The following is a 6,760-nucleotide window of genomic DNA, read 5'->3' on the forward strand; positions in this document are numbered from 1 at the left end:
AATTTCCAGTAGGTTTATCCAAGGAACTTGAGGTAGTAATGATGTTCATAACATCATTCGATTCATACATATAAAGCTATCTTATTCGAAGGTTTAAACTTGTAATCACTAGAACATAGTTTAGTTAATTCTAAACTTGTTCGCAAATAAAAGTTAATCCTTCTAACTTGACTTTTAAAATCAACTAAACACATGTTCTATATCTATATGATATGCTAACTTAATGATTTAAAACCTGGAAACACGAAAAACACCGTAAAACCGGATTTACGCCGTCGTAGTAACACCGCGGGCTGTTTTGGGTTAGTTAATTAAAAACTATGATAAACTTTGATTTAAAAGTTGTTATTCTGGGAAAATGATTTTTATTATGAACATGAAACTATATCAAAAAATTATGGTTAAACTCAAAGTGGAAGTATGTTCTCTAAAATGGTCATCTAGACGTCGTTCTTTCGACTGAAATGACTACCTTTACAAAAACAACTTGTAACTTATTTTTCTGACTATAAACCTATACTTTTTCTGTTTAGATTTATAAAATAGAGTTCAATATGAAACCATAGCAATTTAATTCACTCAAAACGGATTTAAATTGAAGAAGTTATGGGTAAAACAAGATTGGATAATTTTTCTCATTTTAGCTACGTGAAAATTGGTAACAAATCTATTCCAACCATAACTTAATCAACTTGTATTTTATATTATGTAATCTTGAGATACCATAGACACGTATACAATGTTTCGACCTATCATGTCGACACATCTATATATATTTCGGAACAACCATAGACACTCTATATGTGAATGTTGGAGTTAGCTATACAGGGTTGAGGTTGATTCCAAAATATATATAGTTTGAGTTGTGATCAATACTAAGATACGTATACACTGGGTCGTGGATTGATTCAAGATAATATTTATCAATTTATTTCTGTACATCTAACTGTGGACAACTAGTTGTAAGTTACTAACGAGGACATCTGACTTAATAAACTTAAAATATCAAAATATATTAAAAGTGTTGTAAATATATTTTGAACATACTTTGATATATATGTATATATTGTTATAGGTTCGTGAATCAACCAGTGGCCAAGTCTTACTTCCCGACGAAGTAAAAATCTGTGAAAGTGAGTTATAGTCCCACTTTTAAAATCTAATATTTTTGGTATGAGAATACATGCAGGTTTTATAAATGATTTACAAAATAGACACAAGTACGTGAAACTACATTCTATGGTTGAATTATCGAAATCAAATATGCCCCTTTTTATTAAGTCTGGTAATCTAAGAATTAGGGAACAGACACCCTAATTGATGCGAATCCTAAAGATAGATCTATTGGGCCTAACAAACCCCATCCAAAGTACCGGATGCTTTAGTACTTCGAAATGTATATCATATCCGAAGGGTGTCCCAGAATGATGGGGATATTCTTATATATGCATCTTGTTAATGTCGATTACCAGGTGTTCACCATATGAATGATTTTTATCTCTATGTATGGGATGTGTATTGAAATATGAAATCTTGTGGTCTATTGTTACGATTTGATATATATAGGTTAAACCTATAACTCACCAACATATTTGTTGACGTTTAAAGCATGTTTATTCTCAGGTGAATACTAAGAGCTTCCGCTGTTGCATACTAAAATAAGGACAAGATTTGGAGTCCATGTTTGTATGATATTGTGTAAAAACTGCATTCAAGAAACTGATTTCGATGTAACATTTTTGTATTGTAAACCATTATGTAATGGTCGTGTGTAAACAGGATATTTTAGATTATCATTATTTGATAATCTACGTAAAGCTTTTTAAACCTTTATTTATGAAATAAAGGTTATGGTTTGTTTTAAAAATGAATGCAGTCTTTGAAAAATGTCTCATATAGAGGTCAAAACCTCGCAACGAAATCAATTAATATGGAACGTTTTTAATCAATAAGAACGGGACATTTCAATTTCTTTAACGGGTAGGTACTGTGACAACCCGGAAAATTCTAACCAAATTTAAACTTTATCTTTATATTATTCCGACACAATAAGCAAAGTTTGTTAAGTTAAATCTCAAGAATTTTAAACTGTGTTCATACATTCATTATAACCTCGACCAAATTTCGACGATTCACGAACCGTTATATATAAATAGATATGTATATATATGTATATATATATATATATTATAACTTGAGAATATTAATAAAGTATTAAACGTATAATACTTCACACGAACGTATTTGTTTCAATATGTTCATCAATGGAATTAGAAGATAATATCAAATGATTGATTTATCAGATAAATTGTGATATGATTACGGGTCCATGTTATGAGGTCCACTGTGATTTAAGAAATCTATTCTTTTTGACAACATTCGGAAAATGGTAAAGTGATTTATAAGTAAGAACGTGGAGTGTAAATAACTTAGATGTTGCATATCGACAAGTTAAGTAACTCGACATTTTTCATTAAGATGATTTTATACGTTTATTTAACCTTTGGACTTTATCTCATGCTTCACCAACAGACTGTAATTTAAAAACTTGAAACCTATTATGAATATATATGATTCTACTTTTCTAAAACATTTTATGATATAACGATTTCCATTATTTTAACCTTTAAACAAAATGATTCTTAAATATATTTAGTTTTGGAAAACAAAATTATCATATTTATTTGATTTAGTTTCAAACATACAAAAACGTTTTCAGTTTAAAAAAGAACTTTATTATTAAAAAGTATATAGCTTTTATAAATATCTAGAACCACTTTTGACAACTTATTACTTAACCAGTATGATAAAGATAATGATATTTATATTTATATTTTATTTTATTAAATATATATAACGATTTAAATTAATATTATATATATTTATACGCGTATTATACGTACATAGTTTTATACTTTTACTATACTTAAACTTTACCTTTACTTTATTTTTACTTTACTTTAACTTTAATAATTCACTTTAATAATTCATACTTTAATAATTCACTTTAATAATTCATACTTTAATAATTCACTTTAATAATTCATACTTTAATAATTCACTTTAATAATTCAAAAATCTATTATAAATAGAATTCAATAGGTTTCATTATTTAATAGAAACTTAAAAATATTTTTCACTAAACTCTTTCAATCGATATATATATATATATATATATATATATATATATATATATATATATATATATATATATATATATATATATATATATATATATATATATATATATATATATATACTCCGTATTATTTTAAGATATTAATAGTATACATAAAATATTACGACGGAGTGCTGTCCGAGTGATTTCAAAATTGTTTTTCGTGCGGGATAGAGCTAAGAAAATTATGGGTTATAGCAATGGAGATTATGGGTATGGTTCGGGAGTATTGCTCGTGATTCAAACTAGTGTTTATCATCCCCGTTGCATCTACGTACTTTTCCTGCAATATTGAATCTCAATATTGATACGTGAGCCCTCATAACTTAACTTTTATATATTATTAGTGTATCCCTGACTAGTGCTCGAGTATATAGGATTATGCATGCTTATACGTTCGTTATTGTCGTTAGATAGGTTATATCGAATCTTGAATTAAATACATATGCTATTAAGATAAGGTATATGATATGCATGTCGTTGGAAAGCTAGCGAAAAATTATGAACTTTTCATTTAAATATCGAATGGTTTCTATGAATGGTTTAGAAGTTATAGTCAATTGAATTTTTGTAAAAATGATTATTATTATCATCGTTATTATCGTCGTTATAATCTAATTATTATTATTATTATTATTATTATTATTATTATTATTATTATTATTATTATTATTATTATTATTATTATTATTATTATTATTATTATTATTATTATTATTATTATTATTATTAATTATTATTATTATTATTATTATTATTATTATTATTATTATTATTATTATTATTATTATTATTATTATTATTATCATTATCATTATCGTTATTAATAAAAGATATTATTTTTATTTTTATTATTATTATTATCGTTATTATCGTTAAGGTTATAATTAGTAGTATTATTATTATTATTATCATTCAAATAGGTATTAGTATTATCATTAATATTATTATTATTAGTATTATTATAATTAAAACTAATATTAGTAACATCTAATTATTATGATTACTATTATTATTATTAATATGAACACGATATAAAAGATGACTAAAAGCTATTAAACGAGGCGATTAGGAAATAATGAGTATGAGTATCATGATGAAATTAAGATATTTTAAGATATTGATTTAAAGGAAAAATATCATTTTCATTATTTTACTATTATTATTATTATTAAAAGTATTATTAATATTAAAACTATCATTTTTACTAAAATTATTATTTTTAATAAAATATCATTGTTAATATGAAACATCATTATTATTATCATTTTAGTACTATTATTAATAAAAATTATCATTTTATCATTTTTAGAAAATATAATTATTGTTATTTTTATTAGTAGAATATTAATAATTATTACAAAATAATACAACTTTTACTTATTATTATTATCAATATTATTTTATCAAATAAATATGTGATACAAAGATATTTTACTACGTATAATATAATTACATTAATAATACCTATCATATTATTTTTATGATATTAAATGAACTTTATAAATTTTATTACCTAAGATATATAAAAGTATATTTTTATTATATAAATTTTAATATAAAATTTTATTTATTAATAAAAGAAATATATTATTTACTTTAATAAAATCTGTTAAAATATTTAAATATATAAAACGACTATATTTAAACTATATAATAATCATGTATAAATTTTGAAAGACATTTTGGTCAATATGACTTTTGTTGACTTTTGCATATTTAGTCTCGAGCATTAGGATTGTGATACACTACGACTTGACCTAAATTGTTAGACAGATATTGGTCAAACATATAAATATATATAATTAATATAGGTTCGTGAATCCGAGGCCAACCTTGCACTTGTTCAATGCCATCATATGCTTAATTACTACGAAATACAATATTGTGAGTTTCATTACTCCCTTTTTAAATGCTTTTGCAATATATATTTTAGGGACTGAGAATACATGCGCTGCTTTTATAACTGTTTACGAAATAGACACAAGTACTTAAAACTACTGTAACATCCCGTTTTTCCCGTACATATCGAAAGGTACATACTAAATCTTTGTACGTTTGTAACTCGCTAGATTGTACGAAATTATATATATATATATATATATATATATATATATATATATATATATATATATATATATATATATATATATATATATATATATATATATATATATATACTTGATAATGGGTGCATACACAAGTTTATACGTGGGATTTGATAGCGTTAAGTCTTGTGAGACCATTGTTGAAGGTTAGGCGAATATAGGAAGCGGGATTTAAGTGTACGAATTAAATAAAATCAAAATTTGCTTAAGTTTGTCGAGGTGTCCAGGTGACGGCTAATGCCGCACCGCGACAAACTGGGTCGCGCCGCGACATATAAAGCAATTCCAGATCAGAAGTTAAGTTAAAAGAGGTCGTTTTTCCTTCGTTAGGTCGCGCCGCGACAAATGGGCTGCGCCGCGGCACCTCTGCAGTTCTGACTCCGATTCTAGCTCAAATTAAATAAATTTAAGGGGAAAATTGGTAATTTAACGTGTAGATCTGATAGGAGCATTAAACCTCCACCACGTATTCATTTAATTTAATTTCTTTTCTCTTTTCTTTCCAATTTCTCTCCCAAAACTTAAATCCCATTTGGATTAAAAGTGAGATTTGAGAGTGAAGGATTAAGGGTTGATCTTTGGAGCAATAATTAAAGTTGTTCCTTGCGTCTCTAGCTACACGTTGATAGTCTCGGTAAGTTCTAACTCTAAGTTTTGAGTTTTAATTGGTTAATGGCTAGGGTTTTGGTTACTAGAGATTTGTAAGACCCATTTGGTGGTAAAACGGGTGAGTTTGGGTTATGTTGTTGTAATGAAACCCTAATAGCCACAATCTAGGGTTTTGGCCTTATGATTTGAGGTTGTAAGTGTCAATTGATATTGTTAGTCACTAATGCACTTTAAGATTTATGAAAGAAGTGTTAATGAGTAAGTTTGACTTGATTGTGAGTCTAAGTATTATAAAATGGGTCAAAATGTACTAGTTGACCTAATTAGATGAAATGGGTATGGATTACCCTAAGTTTCGTGTTAATTGAAGTTAATAGACTTTAATTCACTAGTCTTAGTGATTAAAGTCGAGTCTTGGCCATTTATGGGTGGTTGTGAGTAGTTGAGTCATTTAATGCTAATTGGGTCATTAAATGCTCAAGTAGGAGTATTGTGGTTAATCCCACTAGTTGTGAAATTGAATGTGCACTTAATGATTTAGGTACATTGTGTTGAAGCACGAAAGTGCTAAAACATCATCCTTGTGACAAGGTGAGTGCAATAATTATACGTTCATGTATATGGCGTGTTTATTTATGAATGTTATGGTATGAACCATGTGCCGGTAGTGCCATAACATGTATGTGATGGATATAGGATGTGAACCACGTGCCGGTAGCATCGAGTGTGAACCACGTGCTGGTAGCACTATAAAATGAGGCGTGAACTACGTGCCGGTAGCGTCAAAGTGTGAACCATGTGCCGGTAGCACTATAAAAGAGTGAGACTCAAATGCGTATGGTGTGAACCACGTGCTGGTAGCACC

Source organism: Rutidosis leptorrhynchoides, chromosome 9 (genome assembly GCF_046630445.1).
Source record: "Rutidosis leptorrhynchoides isolate AG116_Rl617_1_P2 chromosome 9, CSIRO_AGI_Rlap_v1, whole genome shotgun sequence".
Classification (NCBI taxonomy): domain Eukaryota; kingdom Viridiplantae; phylum Streptophyta; class Magnoliopsida; order Asterales; family Asteraceae; genus Rutidosis; species Rutidosis leptorrhynchoides.